The sequence below is a fragment of the Panthera pardus genome, unplaced genomic scaffold (assembly GCF_024362965.1).
Source record: "Panthera pardus isolate Hobbes unplaced genomic scaffold, ASM2436296v1 HiC_scaffold_27, whole genome shotgun sequence".
NCBI lineage: Eukaryota > Metazoa > Chordata > Mammalia > Carnivora > Felidae > Panthera > Panthera pardus.
The window spans coordinates 65,276,057-65,293,980 of NW_026526843.1; the positions used below are offsets into that span (position 1 = coordinate 65,276,057).

At 40.4% G+C, this 17,924-nt stretch overlaps 1 protein-coding gene across 1 annotated transcript in view; it reads left to right on the top strand.

Moving 5' to 3' along the window:
* Positions 1-507: 507 nt before the first annotated feature.
* NEXMIF (neurite extension and migration factor) overlaps positions 508-17,924 on the top strand; it is a 156,135-nt gene continuing 138,718 nt past the window's right edge. The window contains exon 1 of the mRNA XM_019438186.2: positions 508-1,392. The gene's annotated coding sequence lies outside the window, so the exon portion shown is untranslated. The remainder of the gene's footprint in view (positions 1,393-17,924) is intronic.

A 17,924-nucleotide genomic window follows, 5' to 3' on the forward strand; every position in this document is an offset into this window, starting at 1 on the left:
GAAGGGTAATGATCACCTAAGGGATTTCTTAATGACCGCAGTCAGGTAGATTACTCTTCCTTCCTGGGGCTTATTCATGTTCCCTTCTCTCCTTCTTTATTCCAGAAAACGCCCTTCTCCAATTCTCTGGGGAATGGCCCTTCATCTAATCCTTCATGACCCACCCCCCTGGGGGCCTAGGCTCTGAAGTTAAGGGTAGGTAGAGATTGAATGGTTAGATGCTTGGTGGAGGAAGCCATTGGACTCTTATTCCCCAAACTTCAGAGCGCCCCTCTCTGTACACATAACTGCTCTAAAAGATGTGGGAGAGTGGTGTCCAGCTGTGAGTCTGCCTAGGGAAGAACTCGCCACGGGCGCGGTGCACTAGGCTAGCTGCAAGAATGTGAGTGGGGGGCGGGGTGGGGTGGGGAAGGGGGGTGCGCGCCCTTTATGACAGGTGGCCGCGCAGTGCGCGCTCCCGGGCGCCTGAGGGGAGGGAGGGACAGACGGACAGAGTGGGAGGGGGTACATGGGGAAGGGACCGTAGACAAGGTAGAGAGAGCAGGATGGAAAGGGAAGGCTATGGTGGGGAAGGGAGATGGGGGTAGAACGCAGCCAGCAAGAACAGCCGTTTTGGAGGAAACAATAGCAGGGGCAATAGCGATGGTGGCAGCTGAGGCAGTCCCACTCTGGGCACCTTTCTGAATGGGCAGAGGCATCTCAGGGAGAAGAGGAGACCAGGCAGCGCCCGCCAAGGCTCTGAGAAAAGCAGCGGAGGGAGGGGAAGGAGGAGAAGGAGGAGGAGAAAGGGGAGGAGGAGGGGGGACGAGGCAGGGGGAGAACCCGGGAAGGAAAACCAGTAGCATCAGCATCAGCATCAGCAGCCGCCACCGCCACACCAGTAGCAGTAGCAGTAGCGGCAGTAGCAGCATTTAGCAATAGCTTTAACGACTACAGCGACAGTAGCAGCCGCCCTCCTTCTCTCTCCCTCCCGCGGACCGCCGCAGCCGCCGCACTGAGAGGGCTCCAGCGCGCGCAGCCGGCTGCTGAGATAGTCCCGGCCCGAGCGAGCGGTGGTACACCCGAAGCACGGACCCCGGGAGCAGCCCATAGTCACTGAGGCGCTGAGTTTCAGGGCCAGAGCCTGACAGCTCTGACTCCATCTAGCACCGCGGCGGCGGCGGCGGCGGTGGCGCCTGAGGGACACAGGCGCGTCCACCTGGCGGGCCTGGCGCATGGAGCTGAGGCAGAGGCGGCGGCGGCGGCGGCAGCAGTAGCAGCGGCGGCGGCGACGGCGGCGGCTAGAGCAGCTGCGGCGACAGCGACAGCCCTGCCTTGACTGCGACCGCGCTAGTTCCAGCGCCCGCTGCCTGAGCCCGCCAGCGACTTGCGCCTCTTGAGGCGGCCTGTGAGGTGAGTACCAGCGTTGCCATCCAGCTCCCTGGCCTTCTCGCAGGCTCCCTGGCTGACTCGAGGTGGAGGTGGCAAGGGGTGGAACGAATTGGGGGCAGCCGAGCTAAAAGAGGAGGAAGGGAAAACGGAAGGGAGGACCTCTGTGTGAGAATGGCGTACATGTGTGTGTTTGTATACGAGGGAGCGAGGCAGCAAGGGCGAGAGATCTCGGCCAACCCTGACAGGCACTGCAATCTAGGAAAGGCCTCTGTGCTCGCGCCGGGAGAGGGGGGAGGGGAAGCGAGCGGCCCAGAGCGGTGGCGCTCGCACGCACGCAGCCGGGCATCGGAGACTGCAGTGTGCCGTCTTCTTTCGGGCTGGTTCCGAAGAGATCCTGGCCAGGAAACTGGCACCAAGACCACACGCTTCCGTGCGAGCGGGAAAACCCACGCGGCGGCCGCGACTGGGAGCTAGGGCCAAAGCGGCAGAGGTGCGAAGTACGGTCGCCAGCGCCCCCTACACGCTTGGGGCTCCCCTGCCAACCACAGAGCGCTCCCCAGCACACACCGCCCGACCAAGGGCCGCGGGCGGGCTTATGTTGGGGGTCCTAAAGAGCCTCGCCCAGCTTATCACCTTTGCAAACATTGGCCCCCGGCCCCTTCCCGCTTTCGCTGGCAATCGAATTGACACTGTCCTGCGCGGCTTCTGGTGCTTCGCTCTGCCGCGCCCCTCTGCATAGGTCCGCTTGGGTCTCGCACACCCGGTGGGGCGGGAGGCCGCGAGCCTGAGTGAGGAGCCGGCCCGCTCTGGGAAAGTATGGAAATCGCGCCGCTGAGTTGGCGCCGTTCTGCTGAGGAATCCAGTGGTATCAGCATGACTGCTTCTCTGTCTGATTCGTGAGGGACCGAATCACCCGCGCAAGGTTTCCAATCTTTTTCGAAGTTAAAAAAAAAAAAATTGGCCTCTCCATCTCAACATCGACATACTTGATTTTTTTGTCGAGCTTCTGATTGCGTTTTGGAATCAGTAGGTTTCATATTTTGCTTTTGGGTTTTGGCTCCCAGCATATTGTTGAATTCTGTGCACAGCATAGTACTTAGCTATGTGGCCTTTTCCTAACGTTCCATTTTCTAGATTCTTATCTGAAGAGACATGATTTGTGTGTAGGGTTGCTAGGGCGGTTTTTTAAAAGCATCAAAAGCCTGTCAACCAGTCATTTGAATATCTCCACGGTTGTTTTTGGTGGAGGAGCAGAGTGTGCAGATAGTTCCTGAAATATTTTGTTTGGTGAGAAAAGGTGTTCCAATAGTCTTCTCTGAACTATAGAGACAATTTAGGTTTCAGGGAACGAATATGCCTTACATCTTTTACAAATAGGGTGCCATAACCAAACATTTTATTTACAGCAGTGACGTTCTCATGGCTGAGGAGAATTTACACTTATTTAAAATATATTTTTAGAAGGGAACAGAAAAGCCCTAAGTAACTGTCATTTTACATATTAACAGGGAAACTGGCTAATCAAATAAAACTGGCTGAGTGTCTGAAACTATCCCAGTGAAATATGTGGCTGTGAATATAATTAACCATCTGTCTAGTGAGCAATTTAAATTTGGGCTGGTACATTTTTATTACAGTGTCTAATTTCTGGAAGACTTGTACATTTTACCCAACAGTAACAACAAAAACGTATTTGCTTACTAGGTCAAAGACTTACTTGTGTGGTGGTGGGATTTCCCTTCCTCCCCGCCCCCCCCCCCCCCATCTTCCTTAAAGTCTTCACACTCCTTGATCTGGAAGGTCAAAATGAGCCTCTTGCTTTTCCAAATGGTATATTTCAATAGAAGAACTCAAACTGGTAGCTAGTGATTAGACATTTTTGTTTCTCAAAAATGCCTTCCAATATTTTACCTTCCACAGAATCTAGAAAGATTGCATGCATTTGAGTTGAACAAAATATAATTTTTATGCACATGTGTTCAGGTGGAGTAGGGTGATTCAACAAAATTTAAGACTTAAAATTTGACTCTACTTCCTTTTATTCTAATTACACACTTGCTGTCCCCTAGCTGTCCCAGCCACCTTCCACACTTCACAAATACACACTCACACACATAAAATCATGTTCTTTTGTCCTTAAAGCCAGTTTCTTAGGTTAACAGTATTCAGATCTGTGATTTTAACAATATGTTGAGAAACTGTTTTTTTTTTTTTTTTTTTGGAAATCAAGAGTGTAAAATAGAATAACAGGAAAGGACATTGTACATATTTAAAAATTTTTCCCTATGATGTGATTTTAATTAGAAATTTGTTACTAGGAAAAAAAGGAATAGATTTTGGGTGGAGATGAAATGGCCCTAGGAAGATTAAATTTAAAATAGCTGATGTTAACAGAACAGAATAAAAATGAACCACTGATTGATTGTGCAGTGGACTAGAGAAAGTCATTTAAAGGAAAATACTTTTAAAACAAATATTTGGCTAAATAATAGCTTTGATTAATGGGTAACAATTATGTAAGCACATGGTAGAATTTGACATCTGTCAAGTCTGTTAAATAAATCAACCTGTTCAGTGAATAAATCTTTGATGCATCAGTGCTTTTTAAAACACACAAGCGCACATGCACACGCAAACCTATAACACCCTGTTGTCAAAGTCAAACAAGAGCAGAACACTGTCACTTTTTCTCTGTTTCACTGCCTCTTTTCTCTCTTTTTCATTTTTTCACAATCTTCTGATTATCTGTAAAGTACCCAGTGAGCAGAGAACTGAAGATATGATGGTGTTGCCTTAGGAGTGGGAGAAAAGAGATGAGGAAAATGATAGTGCTGGAATTTAAACACTCAAAGACGAGCTCATGGATTTCTGACACAATCACCATGGAGGTCTCGGTTTTGCCAAAGTATTTACTTAACCAAGAGGGACTAGCTTAACCAAAAAGCATTCACTAATTACAGTTTCTCTGCTCCTAAGTCCAGTTCTAATGAACACTTTTTTTGGTCTAAATCCCTTTGTAAGGGGAGAGGAGATTTTAATTGGCCTTTGTTACCTTATCTTTAAACTTATTTGTCTGGTGACACATACATGATTAAGTGTTCCTGCTTGTAGTTGGCAAAAGGAGAGAAGAACCAAAGTGGATGATAGGCAAGAAAAATGATAAAATAAGGAGTAGGTCATCTGGCTTCCCTGCTTTTTCCATATTAAAGATTTCAGTGACAACAGCCAGACTTTCAGGAACCTATAAGTCTTTTTTAACATATGAAAATCACTTTAGAAACTTCCTTTATCTCTACCGCCCAACTTAAAAGTATACAATCAATCACTCCTCACAATCATAGTGCAGCTCTTTCGGCCCACGGGCCCTGTCCCTGTGCTTTAATAAAAACAACTTTGCACGGGAAAAAGAAAGATTTCAAGTTTGAACACTTTATTTTTTTTCTTTATTTTTCCCCTTTACCTCCTATGAAAAGTTGCCCATCAACTAGCTCTCCCACTAACAGGTTCTCCACCATAAAGTACCCTTTAAAACCATGGGGCCATAGGGGTTGGACATAAAGAACTTGCCCTGCTCTTTATGCCACTTTTCCAGGGCTGCTTGAAAACAAAACAAAGGGCACTGAATCAGAGACTGCATCACTTGGGCCTACCTTTAACTTCAGGCAGAGGGCAATATTCCTTCCCCAAGCAACACTGGTCTTGTGCATCAATAAGCATATCACAACCTTGGAGAAATCTGGTCCGGGATGGCGTCAGCCTGGAGAATGGAGAGTAGAGGGGAGAAGCTGCCTTATACTGATGGTAGCACATTTCCCAGGCAAGTTACAGGTAAGGGGTGCTCTTTGTCTCTCTTCCCTTCAGTCCTTCATTGCCCATGGGTGATTCACAGGCCTCTGCTAGGGAGTGTGCTTTTTGGCCTCTTTTTCTGTAGATAAACACTATGACCTGATGTCTTTCCCTCCCTTGTTCTCTGGTTGTAAAAGGACTGAAGTCTTCAAGACCAACTACTATGCACATAATTTTTACTTTTCTAAAAGGGACTTCAATGGGTCATCTTACCCAGTAAGATTATTTTGATATAAACAATTATCTATTATTTTGTCAAACACCCTAAGACCGCATTTAAAAAGTTATACCTTTCTCCTTTAGTAGCCCATTTCCAGTATTACATAACTAGCTTAAGCAAGGAGGTACTCCTAATATTTAACCTCAGAGGGTTTAGAGATTAGAGACCAAGATTATACCATGGGCCTGACTGCAAGAGTAATGAGAAGCCATACTCCATTGAGAAAAGGCACAAAGATTCATTTTCTTTGGGGCAAGTTAAACCATCTCCTCTATGGAGGACTTTAAGCAGGGTGGCCATATATTATAGTTTATACCTCTTGTCCCAACATACTTATTTTACCCACAAAAGCATCCCAGTTTGGACAAAAAATTCTATGGTCATCCTAACTATAAGTCTGCTAAGTCAATGAGGAAATAAGAACAGAAGCATTTGTGCCATGAAGGCTGGTAATCTTGCCTCAACTTAGCTACAGATAATATCTGTGCAATGAATTTATTTGCTGTGTTAAAAAAAAACAGGGCATCTACACTTATTTTCTAATGAGATAATATATAAATAATAGAAAAATGCACCAAATTAGAAAAAGGATGGGATAAATTAATACAGATGACAAAAAGGCTCAACTAGGAACAAAGCTAATTTCCTATAAGACAGGAGAATCTGTTTTAATATTTTCTCTGTCCCCAGTATTTCAGTGCTTAGCACATAGTAGGTTCTCAATAAATGTTTGCTTAATTAAAATAGATATGATGATTAATGACCCAAATTTAGTATTCTATTAGCCCTAATGCTCTGCCATACTCCAAACTGCTAAGATAAGAAGCAGAGACAAGCAATAAACATTCATTTCTGGATAGGAATACCACCTATTCCTACCACCCCAACTGTAAGGCACAGATGTGGCGTATATTCTTGTTTGGAGAGCTTAAGAAGCTTTGACTTTAATATACGTTAGATCTCCAGTGGGGTTAATAATCCAAAAGGCCCATAAGTACCAGGGATTCTCATGAGGATATCTGGATACCACCTTCTTCTCTGATTCCACCTAACGATCAACATCAGGTCCATTGGCTAAGCTAAATATACAAAGAGAGATAGAGGAAAGAGAGATGATGGGGGTAGGCAAATATGCATGAGCCTTTACGGAATATATTTTATACATTAATAATGAATTTGTGGAGAGTGTTGAACAGACATTCTTAAGATTCTGAAAGTTGACAAATCAAGGATTTGGAGACACTGTCCTTGACTTGTTTTTAGTGAGAATAGTAAGTCAGAGTGAGTGCTAGGTAATTTCTTTTTCATAATAAAAAAAATACCCGTGATGGCTAATCAGGAAAATGCTTGTAACAGTAGCTGAGAGCTGTGGACCATAAGTATATTAATAATAGGCTTTCTTGAAAGAATAATTTTCATATCTTCCATTTCAAGCTACTATGACCATAACAGTCATGCAACAGGAATTCTTGAGGAATTCTTATAACAACTAAGAAAAGACTAGTGCAGAGGTTTTTAAGTCAGAATGTATGGCTGGACTTCCTAAAAATGTATGCAAGTATCATATATGTAAATGTGCACTTTTCTGAAGACAGTCTCCTTGACATTCATTGAATTTTCACAGGGTTTCACGCCAAAAATAAGGGTCAGGAACCACTAAGCTAGGTGGTGATGGCCCACTTTTTCTGCTCCTTTACTTAGTAAGGCATGTCTTTAGAATGTGTTCCAGTTACTTAGTAACTAAAGAGACAGAAGGTCTCTGTTCAAGCAGGTTACTCAGACCTGGTCTCTAGGTTAATAAATCACATGCATGTTTGGGATAATATGGCAAATATTGGGAAGGAGGCCAGAAAGAATTTAGTAGCACCACGAAATTTAGGTTACTGAAATAGTCAGAAAACAAAAGATACTATTAACGTTTTGACTCAAACAAACAAATTCACATGTGGATTTTACTTTTGGGGTCATCACCCAGACACTCCACCAGGTTCTGGACAATCTCCCAAACCCTAAATATCAGCTGATAGGTACATGTTCAGGAAATGTGGACCCATTTTAACACTGGCCTAACTAAAGCTCAATTACTAAAGGGAAGTTTGGAAACATTTGCAAAAGCAACTCTAAATAGCTCCACATTTTCTTCTTGTTTGCATTATTTCTTTTTCCATAGCAGGCCAGATTTGACCTGTGGACCACAGTTTCTTTTGACCCCTGCCCTAGATCAATGAAAGCCAATCAGAGATACTTAGAGCTGGAAAGTAGCTTAAAAGGCCATCTTGTCCATTACAGAAAAAGCAAATGGAAATATGTATAATATCTATATATGACATATGCATATAGATATGGATAAAATTTATATATTTATATTTGGAAAGACCACATGCAAACTATTCATGACAGACAGAGAAGTGTGCAATTCTCAAAACATATTTGAAAAAGATGACTTCACACTTCCATTGGTACCACCCTCTTTTGTCTTACAACAGCCCTGGTAAGGATGATCTTTCTAGCAAACCCAAATGCTTCCTGATATGCTTTAAGTTTATTACCTATCACCAGTCTTTCATGAAAGTAAGAATAGCCATGCTCCATCATGTAGATTGCACCTCTTTGTGAGTATGTTTGATTTAAAGGTAGCTTATTTAATAGGGAGTAACATGCCTCTTTTCCCTGCAATTCTGAAGCAAGATTTCTATCATTGTTATCATTGGTGATGTGGAGTTGCAAATGGCATTAGCCATGACGTATAAACTATTAAGGTTATAGTACATAGTTATTGACTTTTGAATCATGAGTGACTTGAATTGAGTGTACTCTGCAAAAGCCCATTGTCCATCTTTGAGTGAGTGAACTTTTAACCACTAGTTGGTGGTTGTATTAGTTTGCTATGGCTGCTGTAACAAATTACCAAAAACTTAGTAGTTTATAAACAACATTAATTTATTTTAGTTACAGAGGTCAGGAATCTGAAAAAGGTCTCATAGGCTAAAATCAAGGTGTGGACAGGGCTGTATTTTTTTCTGGAAGTTCTAGGAGAGAGTTTTTTCCTTTATTTTTCCAGCTTCTAGAGTGTGCCTACGTTTCTTGGCTCATGAAGCCCCTCCATCCTCAAGGTCAACAATAGGTTGACTCCTTACATTGCATTCCTTCAATCTTGCTTTCATTGTCACATGTCCTTCTCTGACTCTCATGCTTCTGTCTCCCTCTTCCACTTCTAAAGACCTCTGTAATTACATTAGGGCTACCTGGATGGATAAAACAGAATAATTTCCTCATCTCAGGGTTGGTTGATATGCAAACTTAATTCCATCTGCAATCTTAATTCCCCTTGTGACATATAACTTAACATATTTACAGGTTCTAGAAGTAGGATATGGACTAGTTTGGAGGATCATTACTCTGCTTACCACAGTGACTTGATTTTTTTCTTTTCCTTTTGTAATAATTGTAGATTCACAGGATGTCATAAGGACAGAGAAGTCTTATATACCTTTTACCCTGTTCCCCCAGTGGTTACATCTTACATATACATATATAGTAAAAGATCAAAATCATGAACTAGACACTGGAACAATGGGTGTGTGTAGTTCTGTGTCATTTTATCACATGTGTAGATTTGTGTAACCACTGCTACAATCAAAATAAAGTACTTTTCCATCACCACAAAAGGTCTTTCTTGTGCTATCCATTTACCTTGTAGTCGCACTCACGTCCCTCACCCCTACTATCCCTAACCCCTGACAATCATTAATCTTTTTTTTTCTATATCTATAATTTTGTCATTTCAAAAATATTATATAAATGGAGTCAGAGAGTATGTTACCTTTTCAGGTTGGCTTTTTTATTCAGCATAATTCTCTTGAGATCTATCCAAGTTGTTTTGTGTATAAACAGTACATTCCTTTTTACCACTGAACAGTCTTCCATGGTATGAATGTATCACAGTTTGTTTAACACTTACCTTTTGAGGAACATTATGGTTGTTTCCAGTTTTTGGCTCTTACAAATAAAGCTGTACAGGTTAGTGTACAGGTTTTTGTGTAAACATAAGTTTTCATTTCTCAGGAGACAACTGAGAGTTTTCTCTCAGCCCAGAGTGTGGTTGCTGAATCATATGATAAGTGTGTGTTTAGTTTTTTTAAGAAACTTCAGAATTATCTTCCAGAGTGCCTGTACATAACTTATCACAATCTACTAGTATCAACATTTTACCTGTTTGACTAAACTTTACCTTTTATCCACCTTTACTTATAATATTGTTGAATTAAAGACTTCCTCTGCATATATTTAGAACTACATCAGACAGTGTTACAGTTTTTGTTTCAACTGTCAAACATAATTGAGAAAACTCAACAGGAGAAGCAAAGTTAATTGTATTTACTCTTACTTTGGCTTTTTCTGTTGTTCTTCCTTCCTTCCTGAGGTTCCATGATTCCTTCTTTTATATCCTTTCCATTTAGAGAACTTCCTTTAGCTATTCTTTTAGTGCAGGTTTGTCGGCAGCAAATTCTCTTAGTTTTCCTTCATCTGAAAATTTCTTAATTTACCTTTTATTCTTAAAAGATATTTTCACAGGATGTAGAATTCTGAGTTGACAGCTCTTTTTATTTCATCACTTGAAAAAGTTGTGCCACTGCCTTCTGGCCTCCATGGGTTCTGATGAGAAATCATTCAAATTGGTTTTCCCTTGGAGGTAAGGCATCATTTCTTTCTCACTGCTTTCAAGATCCTTTTTTCCACATGTCTTTAGAGTTTTCAGGAGTTTGACTATGCTCTGTTGTGACATGGATTTCTTTGGGTTCATCCAGTTTGAAATACTCCCAGTTTCTTGAACCTATAGGTGTATGTGTTATGCCATATTTGGGAAGTTTTCAGCCATTATTCTTTTCAATACCTTTTATGTCCTGCCTTCATATGTTTTGTTGCTCCAGGCCTCTATGATGACAGGAAAGTTAGATATTTTTTATAGTCTCACAGGTCCCTGAGGCCCTGTTCATTTTTTTCAGATTGTTTTCCTCTGTCGTTCAGATGAATAATTTCTATTATTCTATCTTCAAGTTGGCTAATTCTTTCCACAGTCCCCTCCATTCTGTTATAGAGCCCATCTTTTGAGAATTTTTTTTATTTCAGCTATTTTATTTTTCATTTTTAAAATTTCTACTTGGTTATTCCATGTATCTTCTGTTTCTTTGCTGAGACTTTTTTTTTTAATTATCAAGTTAGTTAACATACAGTGTAGTCTTGGCCTCAGGAATAGAACCCAGTGATTCATCACTTACATATGACACCCAGTCCTCATCCCAACAATTGCCCTCCTTAAAGCCCATCACCCATTTAACCCATCCCCACCCCCATGAACTCACAGTTTGTTCTTTGTGTTTAAGAGAGTCTTATGGTTTGCCTCCTTCTCTGTTTTTATATTATTTTTCCTACCCTTCCCCAATGTTCACCTGTTAAGTTTCTCAAAGTCTACATATGAGTGAAATCATATGAAAACTGTCTTTCTCTGACTGACTTACTTCGCTTAGCCTAACACACTCTAGTTCCATTCACGTTGCTGCAAATGGCAAGATTTCATTCTTTCTCATTGCTGAGTAGTATTCCATTATGTGTGTGTGTGTGTGTGTGTGTGTGTGTGTGTGTGTATGCCACATCTTAATCCATTCATCAGTTGATGGACATTTGGGCTCTTTCCATAATTTGGCATAATTTGGTTGATTGCTCTGCTATAAAAGTTGGAGTATATGTGTCTCTTCCAATCAGCATTTTTGGATCCTTTGGATAAATACCTAGTAGTGCAATTGCTGGGTAATAGGGTAGTTCTATTTTTAATTTTTTGAGGAATCTCCACACTGGTTTCCAGAGTGGCTGCACCAGTTTCCATTTCTACCACCAGTACAATAGGGTTCCCTTTTTTCCACATCCTCTCCAACATCTGTTGTTTCCTGAGTTGTTAATTATAGCCATTTTGATGGGTGTAAGGTGGTATCTCATTGTGGTTTTGATTTATATTTGTCTGATGATGAGTGATGTTGAGCATCTTTTCATGTGTCTGTTAGCTATCTGGATGTCTTCTTTGGAAAAATGCTTATTCATGTCTTCTGCCCATTTCTTCACTGGATTATATGTTTTTTGGGTGTTGAGTTTGGTAAGTTCTTTATAGATTTTGGCTATTAAGCTTTTATATGATATGTCATTTGCAAATGTCTTCTATTCTGTAGGTTGCCTTTTAGTTTTGTTGATTGTTTCCTTTGCTGTATCTTTGCTGAGACTTTATTTTTTGTTTCAAGAGAGTAATTGATCATTGAAGCATTTTTATTGTGGCTACTTTAAAATGTTTGTGAGATAATTCTAATGCCTCTGTCATTTTGGCAGAGATGAGTGCTAGGGAGATATGGGCTGCAGGGAACCTACCTGGACAGTATGGACCCAGCAGAGTTGGTAGAAACTATATCATAGTATTAACCAAATTTTTTCCTCTTGACTTTTGTAAGAGAGATGGAGTGACATGCTGCAGATTCCTGTACCACTCAACTTGGTTAAAGAGACAGTATCCCCTACTGGGGAGAAGTTAGTCTATTCATAGCAACAAACTCACTCCATCTCCATGATTGAAATTACCATTGATTGAGGAAATACTAACAGAAAAGAGCAGATTATGAAAAGGGTATTCATTCCATTTTGTTTTTAGAATCTAGGGGTTATCTGGCATCTTTGTGGCCCCAGCGCTCTGATCCTTGAGGCTTCCAGCCTGCTCAGGCAAGTGGGAAGCATTTGTGAAAGAGCTCTGTCCTTCACAGAGGTCCATGTTGACTTTTTGGCACTTTTTGTCCAAGGCTCAGAAAATCAGTAGACCTTGTTACACAGCTTCTTTGTGCGCTGGCATAGCAGTTGCTTTCTCAAAACCTTCTTTCCTTACACTTATAAGGGTGTCCTCAGTGTAGATTCAGTGTTTTTGATCTCCCCTTGGGGCAGTTCAGTAACATTTTCTTTACTGGCTCTCTGTGTGTACATCTCTGTGTGCTTGTTTTTATGGGCTGCCTATCTACTGTATCCTTTGGGAAGGAAAGAGCTATACTCACTGCTTATTGAAGGTGTGTTGTATGTATGGTACAAAAGTCACACTGCTTTTTCCTATAGCAAATCCTAAATGTGCCAAGCTGTAGCCTTGACATGTTAAGATGTTTCATAAATGACCTAGTCAAATCCATTTGGCTAAATAGATGAAAGGAAGGGGAATTGTGCCAGTGCTACAGTGAGTTTTTCATATTTATGTGGTTTGACTTAAAGCTAAACAAAAACACATACACATCCGAAAAGGAAGCAATTTGAAAGTTGCATGGTAAAGAGAAAGGTAGACATGCTCTATAACCCAAGGCCAATGTGTTAAACCCTAGGCTAGCTCACCTAGATCCTTATGTATGTGTGTTTGTGGGGAAGAGGTGAGTGTACCTGGTCTCTTACTCAAAGATATGGAAATGATATGGTGGGAGCAACCAAAATCTAATTTGTCACTTTTTCTCTCAAGAAGGCTCCAAATATACTATTTAATTTTGAAGACAATGGTCACCAGTTAAGCAGAGAAGCCAAAGGATCAGGATACTGCTATATAGATCTGGGAAGAGAACTTGTAATCAACCTTCCTTGCCACTGACTTCACCCTTTTCCTATAAGCCACTGTGGGTTTTTTTTTTTTTTTTTTGCCCTATTTCAAAAATCCTTTCGTTGCTACATATATCTGTATATTTAGCACCTGAATAAATGTAAAGACCCATTTATTTACTGTTCAGATAAGGTGGTGATGTCATGATATTGCCAATGATTCATGATTCATCAAGGACAAGTTCCTTCTAACCAACCAATGAAATATGCTAAGGAACAGGTAGGTGGACTAACCTCTCCTTCTGATTTTCACCTGTACATTCTACCATTAGGTATGACTTTGATATCTTCCAGCATGGAGTCACATTGGCTAATGGAAGCCCAAAGTGGATGCAGCTAATGCCAGGAATAAGGGTCCTTTATTTTCTGAAAATCCAGTTTGTTAGACTGAAAAATCCACAGAACTGCCTCAGGCATCCAGGCCATATACTAGACAAGAGCATAATCAAATTACTATTTTAAATGAAAAGTCATTTGGCATAATATGGACTTAAAGGATCCTAGCTCTTTATTTTGCCTTTAGTCCTTTTGGACTTCCTCAGCCTTTTTCTGATCTGTGTAGCTCTCACTCCATTCCCAATAACCCTCTAAGAAGCCCTTTGTAATGAGCTTATCCCTGCTGCATGTCATTTACTTACAACACTGAAATGCTGGGTGTCACAGGGTATATCATTGGTCACATGGGCCAAGAAGAGAGTGCAAGGGGTCCAGCTGTTTTCAGACCCTCAGGTAGAAGGGATGCTCAAGAAGTTGGGACAGTCTGAGGTGGGAGAGGCTGCAGTGAACAATAAGGCAGTGAGCTGCTGTCTGGGCTTATTGCTAAGATGGCCAGCTGAAGGAGACAAATGTGTATTTAGTAGTCCTGTGGAAGTGAAAACTCAGACTGACGTGTCTTCTTTCAAGAGACTAAATTACATTAGGGGAGTATAGGCACTAATACTGCCAATAATAACACCTCATAATTCGATAGCCCCTCTTTTCTAGAGAATTTAAAGGGCTCCAATGTTGATTTTCATTTGGCCTCACAAACAACCTCATGGACTTAGGAAAGGTAAATATTGAAGACCGTGTATGACAAGTTGCTTCCCCTCCCTGGACCTCAGAGTTTTTAAACTATGAATTGAGGGCTTGGTTGAGAGTTGATCGCTAAGGTCTTTTCCCACAGTAAGAGATTTCCATGATACTAATGTTTCCGGGTGGGGGAATGGAGTCTCAGGTACTTTGCATTGAGTTGCTCAAAGTCACACTGTAAATCAGGGACAGAATGATCATTACAGGCCAAGCTCTGATCCCTTCCCTTAGATTTCTCTATCAGTGGTCTTTTTGAACAGTGAGATAAGGAGGATTCTGGTTTCTGAACTCGTGAAGCCTGTGCTTACTCATTCCATTTAACACTTTCTCCTACATGACCACCTTCCCAATCTAACCCACACGCCCCCTCACTTATCAGCAGGACCTTTAACCTTCCCCTCGATGTTGCCTGTGGTCCATAACTTGTTTCACTGTAGTGGATTTCCCGGCATATGGTGTGGCTGGATGCAAGGTCATTGCTACCCTTAGAGAGCAAAGTCTGGAACCGACACTTCAGTTACATCAGCTGAGAGAGGTTATGTCTCCTGGGTGTGGCAGATGGTCAGGGTGAAGAGCCATTTAAAAACATCATATTGTGAAGTGCCCACAAAAAGCAAGGAGGGTTTGGGGAAAAGGGCTGACAAAGGGGCCATGGGGAAAATCAAGAGACAGTGAGTTGATAAAAGCAAATGGATTAAATCGTCGTTCAATATGAAGCAAAGAACCAAGATGACAGATTTCTTCAGAGTTGGAGGATAAAATAACATTTCTGACTGTGACGGGGATTTAGCTTGGGGGAGGCCAGTAGGGGAAAAAGGAAAGCTTTATCTTCAGCATGTTCAGCTTTTTTAGTAAGACATTTCATTTAAGAAGTGTTGTGAACTGAGTACTGTGAGGCAGTAAATTCAGACAGCCACATTCCCCATATGATTCCTGGAAACCAGTAAGAATTTGGCTCAAGAAGGGATGGCAGAAGGTGATTTGTGGTGTTGTAACAGTCGCCTTGGAAGCTGAGATGGAAAATTTGTCCCTGAAAGGCTAAGCGATTGGAGGAGACTCACTGGAAGTTTCTGTCCAGAGAAAAATCACTGAAATGCAGTGGGGTTTTAAATATATGGTGGAAGATGGAGGCTGGAACACTCAGGAGTTCCCATTTTGTAAATTGTTTGTAATTCGTTAAGTCTTTGGTTTATGATCTAAAATAAGAATTTGTTAGTTACTTTTGGAAAAAATCTAATCCTAGTGACACCCCTCTTTCATTTTTCTTTGTCCTGTTACTTTTTTCTCTTTTCTCTTTCCATTTTCCAAGTTTTGAGATTAAAATCACTTGTCATTTATCAAAAGAATCCCTGAACACTTTACAGATTTTGAAAAAATATAAATCTAATCTTTTGTCTTTAATGATGACATGTTATTTTGAGTAATTAGAAAAAGTACTGAAAAACACTAAGAATCAATAAAATAAAAAAACACACTTAGATTTCTACTCAGAATTGACAAACTTAACTTTTTTTTATTGTGGCAAGAACAGTTAACTTATCTACCCACTTAACAAATTTTTAAGTGTACAATACAGTATTTAACTATAGGCACAGTGTTAAAAAGTGGATCTCTAGAACTTACTCTGTTGAATAACTATTACCATTTTTAAAGTTTATTTTGTTTTTTATCTTTATTGAAATATAATTGACAAATAAAATTGTAAGATTTTTTTGTTCAAGTGTACTTGACATACAATATTATATAGTTTCAGGTGTACAACATAGTGATTTAACATTTGTATATATTATGAGGTGATCATCACAATAAATCTAGCTACCATCTGTCACCATACAAAGTCATTACATATTATTAACTATACTTTCTATACTGTACATTGTATCCCCATGTCCTACTTATTTTATAACTGGACTTTTATACCTCTTAACCCCCCTCCCCTATTTTGCACATCCCTACACCCTCCCCTCTGGCAACCACCAGATTGTTCTCTGTTACCATTTTTAACATCAAGTTTGCTTTAGATTTTTTTCTAGTGGGAAAATAAAATGTTACAGATAAGTCAAATTTTTCCCCTATTTCCAGCCCCATTCGTCTCTATCTATTCCCAGAGGCAAAGATGAATTTGGTATGCATTCTTCCATTTAATTCATATATATATGTGTATGTGTGTGTACTTAATATATTATATAGACTATATATTCACATATATATTCACATATATATATATATTCACATATATAGTCTATATATAAATACATATATATAATTTTTCTGTGTTCTTAATTTACATAAGTAATATCTTAATGTATGTGTCATTCTGCAGTGTGTGCCTTTTGTTCATTCAACATCTTATTTGGGGTTGTATTTCATTATCCTTTTTACATTTCCTTTTCCACTCTAACCATGCTCTGGAGTCAATGACATGTACATTACTTTTTCATTATAAAATAGTATATAATCACATTATAGGAAAATTGGAAAATTCTACCAACTAATAGCTCTTAGGACCAGAGAGGCCTAAGTCCTACTGTAGACTTTAATTTGCAAAGACTGTAGGCAGCTCAACCAGCCCAGTGATTTTGGCCATAAAATATTCAAGAGCAAAATTGGAGGGGTATCTAGGGATACCTTCTTTTCAGTCTCCTACCCCATTTCATGCGAGTAACAGAGGCCCAGAGAAGGTAAATGACTTAGCAAGGGCACACTTCCATTTAACATTGTACTTGAGACTCTTGGCTCCTTCTCCTGTATGTGAAACCTTTCCATGTTCAAAAAAGGAAAAGAGAGAAAAAAGAAACCTAAAGCTGTATTTTTCTCATTATAAAAATAATTAATTTTATAATATAAAAACAAGGAGGGGGACAAAACAGAGGAGACTAATAAATATGGAGAACAAACTGAAGGTTGCTGGAGGGGTTGTGGGAGGGGGGATGGGCTAAATGGGCAAGGGGCATTAAGGAATCTACTCCTGAAATCATTGCTTCACTATATGCTAACTAATTTGGATGTAAATTTTAAAAAATAAAAAATAAAGTTAAAAATAATTCATTTTAATAAAGTGTGGGAAAAACAGAAGGGTAAAAAAATGAAGTAATCACATACTGCCCATTTTAATATTTTGATCTAATCTTTTTCCTGTATATTTTTATGTAGTTGTACCTATCTTGATTTTCTTTCACTTAACATTATAATGTCATTTTGCACAGTTTTCAAAAGGCAGATTTCTACATTGGAATATTTTTTAAGGCACAACTTTGCTATTTAGTCATTAAAATAGCACAGGCAGGGATTTGTGTAGAGAAGGAAATGAGGACTGTGGTATATATCCCCAGCAAGTTTGTTCCTGTCCTTTGACCAGATCTTGTTCTAAAAGACAAAACAACAACACAAATTTAGATTGGTATTTCCACAATTCCTGCTCCTGAAGTATTCATTCAGAATAGTTAGATTATGCTCTGAAATAGCTTGGGGTGTGACCAAGGGATGCCCTAATAGACTCCTCCACCTCCAAACCGAGGTTAATAGGTGCTGTTAAAGCCCACAGGGATCCGATTCTGGAGCTGCTTAGTTCAAAGAAACCAACTCCGAGGAAAAGACAGTGGTTGTTTTCCCTAGTCATTGGGGTGGGATGGGGTGTGTAATTTTTCCGGAACTGGAGCACAAAGAGGATGGCAGTCTTTAAAACTTCTTCAGCATTTACTGTGTGAGAGAGAGGCATCTGTCCCTAACAAACCACACCATTTCTATACACATA